The sequence below is a fragment of the Panulirus ornatus genome, chromosome 28 (genome assembly GCF_036320965.1).
Source record: "Panulirus ornatus isolate Po-2019 chromosome 28, ASM3632096v1, whole genome shotgun sequence".
Classification (NCBI taxonomy): Eukaryota; Metazoa; Arthropoda; class Malacostraca; order Decapoda; family Palinuridae; genus Panulirus; species Panulirus ornatus.
In genome coordinates, this window is record NC_092251.1 from 23,331,963 (window position 1) to 23,348,477 (window position 16,515).

The window sequence follows — 16,515 nt, forward strand, 5'->3', positions numbered from 1 at the left end:
TCAACACAGGGGACTCGGCTTATCAAGGATCTCCCTACGTGCTCTCTCTCTCTCTCTCTCTCTCTCTCTCTCTCTCTCTCTCTCTCTCTCTCTCTCTCTCTCTCTCTCTCTCTCTCTCTCTCTCTCTCATGACTTTTATTGCAATAAATTAATTCTCTTACACTTAACCTAGAATTGTAACTTTCACTTTGTGAACAAGATATCAGAAGTTATGTGCTACATGGGGAACCTACCACTGTACGTGGCTGCGGTCACTACGGGAACCTACCACTGTACGTGGCTGCAGTCACTACGGGAACCTACCACTGTACGTGGCTGCGGTCACTACGGGAACCTACCACTGTACGTGGCTGCGGTCACTACGGGAACCTACCACTGTACGTGGCTGCGGTCACTAGGGGAACCTACCACTGTACGTGGCTGCGGTCACTACGGGAACCTACCACTGTACGTGGCTGCGGTCACTACGGTAACCTACCACTGTACGTGGCTGCGGTCACTACGGGAACCTACCACTGTACGTGGCTGCGGTCACTACGGTAACCTACCACTGTACGTGGCTGCGGTCACTACGGGAACCTACCACTGTACGTGGCTGCGGCTCACTAGGGGAACCTACCACTGTACGTGGCTGCGGTCACTACGGGAACCTACCACTGTACGTGGCTGCGGCTCACTAGGGGAACCTACCACTGTACGTGGCTGCGGCTCACTACGGGAACCTACCACTGTACGTGGCTGCGGCTCACTACGGGAACCTACCACTGTACGTGGCTGCGGCTCACTAGACCCTTCGTTCTTAGGTACTGTGCGTGGTAGGATCTTTCACGACATAGTAGATTATCTTCAGTTTAGATGTAGTGTCATTTTAAAGTATGGCAACCTAAAGTTAAGAATATGGACTGCCGTCACTGATGACAGCGTGTGTGTGTGTGTGTGTGTGTGTGTGTGTGAGGTATTATGTGTTGATTGTGATATCTTCATTTTCCCTACACAGGAGGTGAAACATCCTTAGTGAAAAGAATGTTGTTCTCGGTTGCCCAGTTAAAGATTTTGTGTATGTCTTTGTAGCGTTTGATTATCTTCTACTGATGTGATTATCATACTGATGTGATTATCTTCTACTGATGTGATTATCATACTGATGTGATTATCTTCTACTGATGTGATTATCATACTGATGTGATTATCTTCTACTGATGTGATTATCATACTGATGTGATTATCTTCTACTGATGTGATTATCATACTGATGTGATTATCTTCTACTGATGTGATTATCATACTGATGTGATTATCTTCTACTGATGTGATTATCATACTGATGTGATTATCTTCTACTGATGTGATTATCATACTGATGTGATTATCTTCTATTGATGTGATTATCATACTGATTCCTGTATCATCTGCCAAGGATGATATGGAACTTGCAGTTCGTGTTTGTGTCAATATCAGGTAAAAGAATGAGGAACAGGAGGGGTGCAAGTACACTTCCTTGGGGGACCGTCGAGACACTGGAGGTGGCATGGTTTAAGAAGTTGTATATTAATATCACAAAACTTCTGGTTATTCTCATCTTTTGTATTTTATGTGTTATGACACATTGGTTATGTTGTGGTGGCATATTAACGTAGAGTACAAAGCAAGTGGCCTATTAACTTTGATGGATTAGGCTAATAAGTAGTGTATTGACTTTGGTAGCTTAGTCTAGCAAAGTGGTATATATTTTTGATAGATTGGTCTTGCAAGTGCCATATTAACTGTGGTAGATTGATCCAGCAAGTGCCATATTAACTGTGGTAGATTGAGTCAGCAAGTGCCATATTAACTGTGGTAGATTGAGTCAGCAAGTGCCATATTAACTGTGGTAGATTGTGCCAGCAAGTGGTGTATTAACTGTGGTAGATTGAGCCAGCAAGTGGTGTATTAACTGTGGTAGATTGAGCCAGCAAGTGCCATATTAACTGTGGTAGATTGAGCCAGCAAGTGCCATATTAACTGTGGTAGATTGAGCCAGCAAGTGGTGTATTAAATGTGGTAGATTGAGCCAGCAGGTGTCATATTAACTGTGGTAGATTGAGCCCGCAAGTGGCATATTAACTGTGGTAGATTGAACCAGCAAGTGGCATATTAACTGTGGTAGATTGAGCCAGCATGTGGTGTATTAACTGTGGTAAATTGAGCCAGCAAGTGGTGTATTAACTGTGGTAGATTGAGCCAGCAAGTGGTGTATTAACTGTGGTAAATTGAGCCAGCAAGTGGTGTATTAACTGTGTTAGATTAAGCCAGCATGTGGTGTATTAACTGTGGTAAATTGAGCCAGCAAGTGGTGTATTAACTGTGGTAGATTGAGCCAGCAAGTGGTGTATTAACTGTGGTAAATTGAGCCAGCAAGTGGTGTATTAACTGTGGTAGATTGAGCCAGCATGTGGTGTATTAACTGTGGTAGATTGAGCCAGCATGTGGTGTATTAACTGTGGTAAATTGAGCCACTACAATCCAGTCTGGTCAACACCGTAACATAATTATGTAGCAGAAGGTTTAGTTGTACTGATCCTTCATTACCCAAAGCTAAGTAAGTTGTGGGTCGAAACACTAGAAAAGGCTAACCAAATTTCAAATCTTGGTTAGGGAAATGTTTTGTGTTTCTTTTAATTGATTACGATACCATGTCCACAGTGATAATTGATTACGATACCATGTCCACAGTGATAATTGATTACGATACCATGTCCACAGTGATAATTGATTACGATACCATGTCCACAGTGATAATTGATTACGATACCATATCCACAGTGATAATTGATTACGATACCATGTCCACAGTGATAATTGATTACGATACCATGTCCACAGTGATAATTGATTACGATACCATGTCCACAGTGATAATTGATTACGATACCATGTCCACAGTGATAATTGATTACGATACCATGTCCACAGTGATAATTGATTACGATACCATGTCCACAGTGATATATGTTATACTTTACTGACGTTTGTTATTCTTACAGATTAGATTGTTGCCACGACGGATATGAATAACTATCATTTCTCATAATGTTACTGTTTTGAATAACATACTATTATTATCTTCTAATGTGACCCTAATTATTTATTGTCTTTCCAGGTAAGGATGGGAGTTTCTTTAGTCTACCTCGACGTGGCACACCGAAGAAAACGGTGAGTCTAGAATATTATTTTGGTGGGAGAAAATGGTGGTCATAGGAGCGCTGCATGGGTTACTATGTCATACATAGTTGTATAGATTGGGCAACAGTGTTAGAGTTTTTCTCAAAATCTTTTTTAAGATTCATGTTATCTTACATCTATTTAGATGTGTATAATCACACCACCATACGTCATGATCATACCTGACTTTGTGATAGTGTAAAGTCTTGTATTAAGTAGATCAATGTACTGTATGGAAGACAGTGTAATGAACCAGTTTTGTAACAATTTGTTTAAGGATCATTTGATGATCTCTATAATCCTTATGTAATGTACTACCGTTCATACGACGAGACTGGGATGCACGATAATGTCTTCTGATACCAGTGCACAGTAAACTGTCCGGTAATATTAACCAGCAGTCATTAAAATCGGGAAGGTGAAGGTAGTGGTGTGTGTGTGGGGTCACAGAGGGATGAGGTGCAGCAGGTGATGGTTGGAGACACTAGAGTTGTGAGGGAGAAGTGTCTTGATGATCTCCTGTAGAAAAGTGAAAATAATGGTATGTTACCATTTTTAGATTGCATGATCCATAGACAAGGAAACAAGTTAAAGTTTAGCATATACAGAAAACCCACCAATGTATGCTCATATATCCATTATTACTCATCTCAACATGACAGTTAAATTATCATCATTTCAATCTATGTTCCTTAGGGCATTACGTATTTGCAGTCCAGAGTTTAGTGATGATGAGTTTGAGAAGATATATTCTATTGGATCTAAGTTAAAGTACCCTAGATCTTTCATTGATAAATCCCTTAAGTTAGCAAAGAAATCATTTTATAGAGTTGAGCCCAAACCTCCCATTGACACCAAGAATCTTTTAGTTCTCCCTTTTAATAATAATTTCACTTTGCTTCCCATGTTGCTTAAACCCTTTAATGTAAATGTTGCCTTTAGCAACAATAATACTATAAAGAATATCTTAATCAGGAATTCACCAGAAAATTCTCTTGGTTGCATCTATAAAGTTCCTTGTGGAAACTGTGATAAATTTTATGTTGGTCAGACTGGTAAGGATCTTTCTGTTAGACTTAAGCAACATAAATATAGTATAAGAACGGGACAGGAATCAAATGCCTTGTTTAATCATGTTAAAAACTATGATCATTGTATTGACTGGAGTAACGCCATCTCAGTTATTAACTCTAACTCTATTACCAAGAGAAATATCATTGAATCTTCCATTATTGAATACACAAAGAATTATAATCTTAATATTAGTGATGGTCTATACAAATTAGATAACTTTATTGTTGATAAGATTTGTAAAATGATAAGTTTATGAACGCTCGTTGTATGTTTTGGACAATCACATGTTTACCAAATGGCGTCCTAGCTTCGTCTCCTCGATGTATATCAACTGACTGTTATATTTCTCTCTTGTGTCTCCCCTGATGATGTGATTATTACACGAAAGTGCACTTGGGAACTTTTCGTGTTTCATTCTCCCCGTGGACTCATAGGAATATATATATATATATATATATATATATATATATATATATATATATATATATATATATATATTTTTTTTTTTTTTTCTTTTTGGCTTTGTCGCTGTCTCCCGCGTTTGCGAGGTAGCGCAAGGAAACAGACGAAAGAAATGGTCCAACCCACCCCCATACACATGTATATACATACGTCCACACACGCAAATATACATACCTACACAGCTTTCCATGGTTTACCCCAGTCGCTTCACATGCCTTGATTCAATCCACTGACAGCACGTCAACCCCGGTATACCACATCGCTCCAATTCACTCTATTCCTTGCCCTCCTTTCACCCTCCTGCATGTTCAGGCCCCGATCACACAAAATCTTTTTCACTCCATCTTTCCACCTCCAATTTGGTCTCCCTCTTCTCCTCGTTCCCTCCACCTCCGACACATATATTCTCTTGGTCAATCTTTCCTCACTCATTCTCTCCATGTGCCCGAACCATTTCAAAACACCCTCTTCTGCTCTCTCAACCACGCTCTTTTTATTTCCACACATCTCTCTTACCCTTACGTTACTTACTCGATCAAACCACCTCACACCACACATTGTCCTCAAACATCTCATTTCCAGCACATCCATCCTCCTGCGCACAACTCTATCCATAGCCCACGCCTCGCAACCATACAACATTGTTGGAACCACTATTCCTTCAAACATACCCATTTTTGCTTTCCGAGGTAATGTTCTCGACTTCCACACATTCTTCATATATATATATATATATATATATATATATATATATATATATATATATATATATATATATATATGCATTTGCTGATAACCGCGAGCAAAAATGAGGTAAGCCGGAGTGCACTTTCGTGTATACTCACACCGTCAGGGGAGATAAGAAGAGATGTGATAAGACACCAAAGACGCTCTACCTTAACGGGTTTCATTTTTCTTCTTGGTTATCAGCAAATACTACATCTCACCTATCAGTCTCACGTATTGCATTATATATATATATATATATATATATATATATATATATATATATATATATATATATATATATATATATATATATTTTTTTTTTTTTTTTTTATACCTCGTCGCTGTCTCCCGCGTTTGCGAGGTAGCGCAAGGAAACAGACGAAAGAAATGGCCCAACCCCCCCCCCATACACATGTACATACACACGTCCACACACGCAAATATACATACCTACACAGCTTTCCATGGTTTACCCCGGACGCTTCACATGCCTTGATTCAATCCACTGACAGCACGTCAACCCCTGTATACCACATCGCTCCAATTCACTCTATTCCTTGCCCTCCTTTCACCCTCCTGCATGTTCAGGCCCCGATCACACAAAATCCTTTTCACTCAATCTTTCCACCTCCAATTTGGTCTCCCTCTTCTCCTCGTTCCCTCCACCTCCGACACATATATCCTCTTGGTCAATCTTTCCTCACTCATTCTCTCCATGTGCCCAAACCACTTCAAAACACCCTCTTCTGCTCTCTCAACCACGCTCTTTTTATTTCCACACATCTCTCTTACCCTTACGTTACTTACTCGATCAAACCACCTCACACCACACATTGTCCTCAAACATCTCATTTCCAGCACATCCATCCTCCTGCGCACAACTCTATCCATAGCCCACGCCTCGCAACCATACAACATTGTTGGAACCACTATTCCTTCAAACATACCCATTTTTGCTCTCCGGGATAATGTTCTCGACTTCCACACATTTTTCAATATATATATATATATATATATATATATATATATATATATATATATATATATCGTTGTGGCATGATCCCTGCTACAAGCAAGAGGTGTCATAGGAAAGAGGAAGTTAGTTGTGACGGTGTATCTCAGAAACCAGTATGTAAAGTGTGCTGCACAGTGTGAGGTGGTGAGGGATGAGAGACAGTGTGTAGGGCAGGGAGGTGTGGTGGTTGTGGTAGGGCAGGGAGGTGTGGTGGTTGTGGTAGGGTAGGGAGGTGTGGTGGTTGTGATGGTGGTGGGAGGGAGGTGTGGTGGTTGTGATGGTGGTGATAGGGAGGTGTGGTGGTTGTGATGGTGGTGGTAGGGAGGTGCGGTGGTTGTGATGGTGGTGGTAGGGAGATGTGGTGGTGGTGTTAGGGAGTGTGATGGTGGTAGGGAGGTGTGGTGGTTGTGATGATGGTGGGAGGGAGGTGTGGTGGTTGTGATGGTGGTGGGAGGGAGGTGTGGTGGTTGTGATGGTGATGGTAGGGAGGTGCGGTAGTTGTGATGGTGGTGGAGGAGGTGGTGGTTGTGATGGTGGTGGGAGGGAGGTGTGGTGGTTGTGATGGTGGTGGTAGGGAGGTGTGGTGGTTGTGATGGTGGTGGTAGGGAGGTGTGGTGGTTGTGATGGTGGTGGTAGGGAGGTGTGGTGGTTGTGATGGTGGTGGTAGGGAGGTGTGGTGGTTGTGATGGTGGTGGTAGGGAGGTGTGGTGGTTGTGATGGTGGTGGTAGGGAGGTGTGGTGGTTGTGATGGTGGTGGTAGGGAGGTGTGGTGGTTGTGATGGTGGTGGTAGGGAGGTGTGGTGGTTGTGATGGTGGTGGTAGGGAGGTGTGGTGGTTGTGATGGTGGTGGGAGGGAGGTGTGGTGGTTGTGATGGTGGTGGGAGGGAGGTGTGGTGGTTGTGATGATGGTGGGAGGGAGGTGTGGTGGTTGTGATGATGGTGGGAGGGAGGTGTGGTGGTTGTGATGGTGGTGGTAGGGAGGTGTGGTGGTTGTGATGGTGGTGGTAGGGAGGTGTGGTGGTTGTGATGGTGGTGGTAGGGAGGTGTGGTGGTTGTGATGGTGGTGGTAGGGAGGTGTGGTGGTTGTGATGGTGGTGGTAGGGAGGTGTGGTGGTTGTGATGGTGGTGGTAGGGAGGTGTGGTGGTTGTGATGGTGGTGGTAGGGAGGTGTGGTGGTTGTGATGGTGGTGGGAGGGAGGTGTGGTGGTTGTGATGGTGGTGGGAGGGAGGTGTGGTGGTTGTGATGGTGGTGGTAGGGAGGTGTGGTGGTTGTGATGGTGGTGGGAGGGAGGTGTGGTGGTTGTGATGGTGGTGGGAGGGAGGTGTGGTGGTTGTGATGGTGGTGGTAGGGAGGTGTGGTGGTTGTGATGGTGGTGGAGGGAGGTGTGGTGGTTGTGATGGTGGTGGGAGGGAGGTGTGGTGGTTGTGATGGTGGTGGTAGGGAGAGGTGTGGTGGTTGTGATGGTGGTGGGAGGGAGGTGTGGTGGTTGTGATGGTGTGGAGGGAGGTGTGGTGGTTGTGATGGTAGTGGTAGGGAGGTGTGGTGGTTGTGATGGTGGTGGGAGGGAGGTGTGGTGGTTGTGATGGTGGTGGTAGGAGGTGTGGTGGTTGTGATGGTGTGGAGGGAGGTGTGGTGGTTGTGATGGTGGTGGGAGGGAGTGTGGTGGTTGTGATGGTGGTGGGAGGGAGGTGTGGTGGTTGTGATGGTGGTGGTAGGGAGGTGTGGTGGTTGTGATGGTGGTGGGAGGGAGGTGTGGTGGTTGTGATGATGGTGGGAGGGAGGTGTGGTGGTTGTGATGGTGGGAGGGAGGTGTGGTGGTTGTGATGGTAGTGGTAGGGAGGTGTGGTGGTTGTGATGATGGTGGGAGGGAGGTGTGGTGGTTGTGATGGTGGTGGTAGGGAGGTGTGGTGGTTGTGATGGTGGTGGAGGGAGGTGTGGTGGTTGTGATGGTGGAGGGAGGGAGGTGGTGGTGGTTGTGGTTGTGATGGTGGGAGGGAGGTGTGGTGGTTGTGATGGTGGTGGTAGGGAGGTGTGGTGGTTGTGATGATGGTGGGAGGGAGGTGTGGTGGTTGTGATGGTGGTGGGAGGGAGGTGTGGTGGTTGTGATGGTGGTGGTAGGGAGGTGTGGTGGTTGTGATGGTGGTGGTAGGGAGGTGTGGTGGTTGTGATGGTGGTGGTAGGGAGGTGTGGTGGTTGTGATGGTGGTGGTAGGGAGGTGTGGTGGTTGTGATGGTGGTGGTAGGGAGGTGTGGTGGTTGTGATGGTGGTGGGAGGGAGGTGTGGTGGTTGTGATGGTGGTGGGAGGGAGGTGTGGTGGTTGTGATGGTGGTGGGAGGGAGGTGTGGTGGTTGTGATGGTGGTGGGAGGGAGGTGTGGTGGTTGTGATGGTGGTGGTAGGGAGGTGTGGTGGTTGTGATGGTGGTGGAGGGAGGTGTGGTGGTTGTGATGGTGGTGGTAGGGAGGTGTGGTGGTTGTGATGGTGGTGGTAGGGAGGTGTGGTGGTTGTGATGGTGGTGGTAGGGAGGTGTGGTGGTTGTGATGGTGGTGGGAGGGAGGTGTGGTGGTTGTGATGGTGGTGGAGGGAGGTGTGGTGGTTGTGATGGTGGGAGGGAGGTGTGGTGGTTGTGATGGTGGTGGGAGGGAGGTGTGGTGGTTGTGATGGTGGGAGGGAGGTGTGGTGGTTGTGATGGTGGTGGTAGGGAGGTGTGGTGGTTGTGATGGTGGGAGGGAGGTGTGGTGGTTGTGATGATGGTGGTAGGGAGGTGTGTTGGTTGTGATGATGGTGGGAGGGATGTGTGGTGGTTGTGATGGTGGTAGGGAGGTGTGGTGGTTGTGATGGTGGTGGTAGGGAGGTGCGGTGGTTGTGATGGTGGTGGGAGGGAGGTGCGGTGGTTGTGATGGTGGTGGGAGGGAGGTGTGGTGGTTGTGATGGTGGGAGGGAGGTGTGGTGGTTGTGATGGTGGTGGTAGGGAGGTGTGGTGGTTGTGATGGTGGTGGTAGGGAGGTGTGGTGGTTGTGATGGTGGTGGTAGGGAGGTGTGGTGGTTGTGATGGTGGTGGTAGGGAGGTGTGGTGGTTGTGATGATGGTGGTAGGGAGGTGTGGTGGTTGTGATGGTGGTGGTAGGGAGGTGTGGTGGTTGTGATGGTGGTGGTAGGGAGGTGTGGTGGTTGTGATGGTGGGAGGGAGGTGTGGTGGTTGTGATGGTGGTGGTAGGGAGGTGTGGTGGTTGTGATGGTGGGAGGGAGGTGTGGTGGTTGTGATGGTGGTGGTAGGGAGGTGTGGTGGTTGTGATGGTGGGAGGGAGGTGTGGTGGTTGCGGGGGAAAGGATGGTGTCAGGTTGTATACAAGGTTCACGTAAGAGACCATCACTGCCACCACTTGTGGTCACTCCTCACCACCGCTCCTCTCTCCTCCCCATACGCGCCCCTTCCCTCCTGTCTTTGTTGCTGCACACCATCCCTTTTTCCCTCCTGCTTCTGCTACTGCACACCCTCCTTCCCTCCTGCTTCTGCTACTGCACACCCTCCTTCCCTCCCTCCTGTCTCTGCTGCTGCATGCCCTCCCTCATCCCTTCCTGCCTGTACTATTTCAAGCCTTACCTATCTCCCTCCCTTCTGTCTCAACCGCTGCACTCCCTCCCTCCTGCCTTTGTTGGTGCACTCCCTCCCTCCCTCCCACTTGTCTGTCTCCACTGCCGCATCTTCTTCCTCCTGTCTCTGCTGCTGCATCTCTCCCTACACTGCCACTCCCTACACTGCCACTCCCTACACTGCCATTCCCTACGCTGCCACTCCCTACACTGCCACTCCCTACACTGCCACTCCCTACACTGCCACTCCCTACAATGTTAGTCCATACTAGGGAGACAGTGTTAGTCCATACTAGGGAGACAGTGTTAGTCCATACTAGGGAGACAGTGTTACACTGGTTAAGAGTGAGTAGTAAACATCAAGTAAGCACCCCAGGTATGGGATTTGGTACAAGTATAACCATTCCTCCATCCTTAATGTTATCATATCCAGAGCAAATGTTCAGAAAGATGAACCATGTATCATTATGTGACCCAGAACCATGTATCATAATGTGACCCAGAACCATGTATCATTATATGACCCAGAACCATGTATCATTGTGACCCAGAACCATGTATCATGACCAAGAATCATGTATCATTATGTGACCCAGAACTATGTATCACTGTTTCCCAGAACCATGTATCTATGTGGCCCAGAACCATGTATCTTTACGTGACCCAGAACCGTGTATCACTGACCCAAAACAATGTACCACGATATGACCCAGAACCATGTATCATTGTGACCCAAAACCATGTATCATGTGACCAAAATCCATGCATCATGTGACCCAGAACCATGTATATTATGTGACCCAAAACCATGTACCACTATGTGACCTAGAACCATGTATCATTATGTGACCCAGAACCATGTATCACGATGTGATCCAGAACCATGTATCACGATGTGACCCAGAACCATGTATCTCGATGTGACCCAGAACCATGTATCACGATGTGACCCAGAACCATGGATCATTATGTGACCCAGAACCATGTATCGTGATGTGACCCAGAACCATGCATCATTATGTGACCCAGAACCATTTATCACGATGTGACCCAGAGCCAAGCATCATTATGTGAACCAAAACCATGTATCAGTATGTGACTCAGAACCTTGTATCGTTGTATGACCCAGAACCATAGATCACTTTGTGCCCCAGAACCATGTATTGTGTGACCCAGAACCATGTATCACTATGCTACTCAGAACTATGTATCACTATGTGACTCAACCATGTATCACTGTGTGACCCAGAACCATGTATCATTATGTGACCACTTGCTCTCTTGATGTGAACAGCTTTATGATTCTGGCGTAATGTAAGGTGTATATATGGCGTAATGTAAGGTGTATATATGGCGTAATGTAAGGTGTATATATGGCGTAATGTAAGGTGTATATATGGCGTAATGTAAGGTGTATATATGGCGTAATGTAAGGTGTATATATGGCGTAATGTAAGGTGTATATATGGCGTAATGTAAGGTGTATATATGGCGTAATGTAAAGTGTATATGTGGCGTAATGTAAAGTGTATATGTGTCGTAATGTAAGGTGTATATATGGCGTAATGTAAGGTGTATATATGGCGTAATGTAAGGTGTATATATGGCGTAATGTAAGGTGTATATATGGCGTAATGTAAGGTGTATATATGGCGTAATGTAAGGTGTATATATGGCGTAATGTAAGGTGTATATATGGCGTAATGTAAAGTGTATATGTGGCGTAATGTAAAGTGTATATGTGTCGTAATGTAAGGTGTATATATGGCGTAATGTAAGGTGTATATATGGCGTAATGTAAGGTGTATATATGGCGTAATGTAAAGTGTATATTTGGCGTAATGTAAGGTGTATATATGGCGTAATGTAAAGTGTATATGTGGCGTAATGTAAGGTGTATATCTGACTTAGTATGTAAGAGGCCATTTCTGGGTGTAATGTGATTTAAGAGAAGTGATTTATGTGTTGTTGTATGTTAGGTTCAGTGGGAGGGACTTAGTTCCTGTTGTATCGGTGGTATGACGGGGTTAGCCAGTGGAAGGAGGGCTTCCCTGGGTAAACCAGTTCTGGTGTGGTCACATGATACAGGTTATCAGCAGGCAGTGGAAGGTGGTGTTGTCCACACACACACACACACACACACACTGTACTAACCTCCACCCACCGCCGTGTTGCTGGATGCACAATGTTGACTTTCCTTGCCGTGGTGTGCGTGTGTGTGGTGGTCATGTGGTACGCGTCGCACCTCGTCTTTATCAGCGGCTGCTCCACCGTAGGTAAGGTGCCCTGCTCCTCCTCCTCCTCCTCCCTTCCCGTCTTGGTACTGCCAGGCAGCCTGGCCTGCCACCTACCACGTAATTTGACCTGCGACTCACCTGCAGCCGGGATTGTTAAGCTCACACACCTCACATCCACAGTCATCATGAGAGGTGTATGGTACCATCACCTACCTACCATACATCCCTCTGTATGAGTCCCAGGGGTCATCGTCAGAGGTGTATGGTACCATCACCTACCTACCATACATCCCTCTGTATGAGTCCCAGGGGTCATCGTCAGAGGTGTATGGTACCATCACCTACCTACCATACATCCCTCTGTATGAGTCCCAGAGGTCATCGTCAGAGGTGTATGGTACCATCACAAGTGTCACGAGGTTATTAAGTATTCATCAGATTAAAGTCTTGTAATGTTCTAATGATTGATAATGGTCACTGCATCATCACTCTCCCTCATCATGTTTTCCTTCCATCGTTATTTGATTTCGTTCACAATATTTTCTTCTCCGCGTTGGACTGCTCTCCTTCCTTCATGGAGTTACCTCGTCCATCATACTGTCGGTATACATGTATATCATCTTGATGCCCCGGCACTACACATAGTGTACGTCTTCACCCTTAAATGTATGTTTGTAATTACTGTACAGAGAGGGAGTTTTACACTCGTGAAGCACCATCCCTTGAACATCCTCCATTATCATACTACATTTTACATTTCTATACGTCGTCAGAAGTGGCTGTATTATCATCTGGCTCAACATAGTTAACCCATGAGCGCTCCTGTCCTATACAAGTGACGCAAGCTTGACCTACTTTATAACAAGTGTTGTGGTGGAATTATGTTATGTCCTCTGGTTGTACTATCACTACATATGGTAAACTTAGGTTCACTTTTTGCATCATTATTCTGGTGTGAAAACTTTAAAAGGTTGTGATTAGGTCACCCCCAACTCTTCTCTCTTCCATGGTAGGCAAATTTGAGGCCTCTAGCCATTGTCTTTAACTCTTCTCTGTCAATTTTGGTATTCGGGTGGTTTTTGTGCTTCTGTAGGCATGGTTACCAGACTTGAGAAGGATAGTCTAGTTTTCTCCTTATGTAGGATGTGAACATCTTGCTCAATATGTAGGATGTGAACATCTTGCTCAATATGTAGGATGTGAACATCTTGCTCAATATTTAGGATGTGAACATCTTGTTCTATATGTAGGATGTGAACATCTTGCTCAATATTTAGGATGTGAACATCTTGCTCAATATGTAGGATGTGAACATCTTGCTCAATATTTAGGATGTGAACATCTTGCTCAATATGTAGGATGTGAACATCTTGCTCAATATGTAGGATGTGAACATCTTGCTCAATATGTAGGATGTGAACATCTTGTTCTATATGTAGGATGTGAACATCTTCTTCAATATGTCCCTAATCATAGTTGACTTGCAATGCAGTTCTGATATGTTCCATCAGTCAGTTGGTCCCCTTCATTAATGAGGGACGCTAGCGATACGTTGGTATCCACTTCTTCCTCACCTCATGATTGCTGCAGGTTATTTACTGTTATATGATACTCACATCAAGGATGTCTATCATTATGACATATCCTCATTGCTGTACCTTTACTTGAGTTTCGTCAAACATGGAACAGATCATATTTGGAGTCTTTAGTCTCCCTTGTAACAACCCAGCTGGCTTACTACAACTCTCATAACCAACCACCCAGCTGGCTTACTACAACCCTCATAACCAACCACCCAGCTGCCTTACTACAACCCTCATAACCAACCACCCAGCTGGCTTACTACAACCCTCATGACCAACCACCCAGCTGGCTTACTACAACCCTCATAACCAACCACCCAGCTGGCTTACTACAACCCTCATAACCAACCACCCAGCTGGCTTACTACAACTCTCATAACCAACCACCCAGCTGGCTTACTACAACTCTCATAACCAACCACCCAGCTGGCTTACTACAACCCTCATAACCAACCACCCAGCTGGCTTACTACAACCCTCATAACCAACCACCCAGCTGGCTTACTGCATCCCTCATAACTTTGGCGTCAATCGTTTGTCTGAGTCATGACGCATTGAACATTCTCATACTACATTGAACATTCTCATGCTACATTGAATATTCTCATTCTATATTGAATGTTCTCATACTATATTGAACATTCTCATGCTGCATTGGACATTCTCATACTGCATTGAACATTCTCATACTACATTGAACATTCTCATACTTCATTGAACACTCTCATACTGCATTGAACATTCTCATACTACATTGAACATTCTCATACTAAATTGAATATTCTCATACTATATTGAACATTCTCATACTACATTGAATATTCTCATACTATATTGAACATTCTCATACTACATTGAACATTCTCATACTTCATTGAACATTCTCATACTACATTGAACATTCTCATACTACATTGAACATTCTCATACTACATTGAACATTTTCATACTACATTGAACATTCTCATACTACATTGAACATTCTCATACTGCATTGAACGTTCTCATATTGCATTGAACATTCTCATACTACATTGAACATTTTCATACTACATTGAACATTTTCATACTACATTGAACATTTTCATACTATATTGAACATTCTCATACCACATTGAACATTCTCACACTACATTGAACATTCTCATACTACATTGAACATTCTCATACTACATTGAACATTCTCATACTGCATTGAACATTCTCATACTACATTGAACATTCTTATACTGCATTGAACATTCTCATACTACATTGAACATTCTCATACTGCATTGAACATTCTCATACTACATTGAACATTCTCATACTACATTGAAGATTTTCATACTGCATTGAACATTCCCATACTACATTGAACATTTTCATACTACATTGAACATTTTCATACTACATTGAACATTCTCATACTGCATTGAACATTCTCATACTTCATTGAACATTTTCATACTACATTGAACATTCTCATACTGCATTGTACATTCTCATACTACATTGAACATTCTCATACTACATTGAACATTCTCATACTGCATTGTTTTTAAAATGTGTGTTTGTTGTCCATTTGGTCACTAAGTTATTTCCTTCCTCCACTACCTTGATAGTTATGTACATGTTGTTCAACACGCTTCTTGGTCAATACCATGTGCTTGTCTCAAGTGTTCTCTCCTTGCATCTTGGTCAATACCATGTGCTTGTCTCAAGTGTTCTCTCCTTGCATCTTTGAACATCACGGTCTACGTCATCAAACTGGTTGAGAAACTTAAAGGTTGTGATCAAGTCACCTTTACTTTTCTCTCTTTCATGTGATTTCATCTCTCACTGTAATTCAAATTTCTTAATTCGGGTAACGTCTTAGTTGCTATCTTTTGGAGCGTCTTGTGGTGTGGTGACCAAATATGTCCAGTTCATCCAAGCTTGGCTCTATGATACCATTTCAATAGCTTGCTGAATATTTCTTTAACCTTGTGCTCTAATGCCGCCATCAGACAGTGTTCTGATGTGTAGTGGTAAATGGTTATCGTAGTTAGGCAGCCGTTCTGCTGGAAATACAATGTTGAGTTATTATAGACGTGGGAGAAGTTAATGGTTGACTTATAGTAGATGGTTGCTCGTGATCTGGCTGGCTACTTCATAGTGTACATAACCATCTAAGGAACATAGAGTCAAAGTGGCAGATATACAGGACGTTTTGCAAAGTAATTTCCATAGGTTATACATTATACCTTTTATGGTAATTAGTTGAACTTTACGCAAAAAAAGAATAATTTTACGTCGATATACCACATAGGCGAACTAAGAGAAAACTAGGTTGTTTACCTGCTTAGCTATGTACTTGTTCTTAAATTGTTCACCACGACACACAGGTAAAAGACAATTTTGATATCTTTTGGTGAAGTTGAATGTGTTGAGGGAGGGACGGTGAGGAGGTCCGGGAGGGTCTACACCTACTTAGTGAGGAGCTGCCGCTGATGGTCGGGGGGGGTGGTCACATGACTGCATCATGGTAGCTGGTGTAAGATGGGTCGACCGGGATTCTGCAGCCTTTTTCCTGCACTCTTCCCAGCTGGTTCCTCTTTGTAGCTGTGTGTGTGTGTGTGTGTGTGTGTGTGTTCGTGTGGG

At 44.3% G+C, this 16,515-nt stretch overlaps 1 long non-coding RNA gene across 2 annotated transcripts in view; it reads left to right on the forward strand.

Annotated features, from left to right (window-relative positions):
• Positions 1-5,735, forward strand: part of LOC139757905 (uncharacterized) — a 105,141-nt gene extending 99,406 nt beyond the window's left edge. Inside the window, exons 4-5 of one of the 2 annotated variants that reach the window (XR_011714738.1) lie at positions 3,140-3,192; positions 5,668-5,735. This is a non-coding gene — a long non-coding RNA (uncharacterized lncRNA). Of the gene's footprint in view, positions 1-3,139; positions 4,096-5,667 lie in introns of those variants that run through there. The other variant, XR_011714739.1, reaches the window with a different exon arrangement.
• Positions 5,736-16,515: the final 10,780 nt, after the last annotated feature.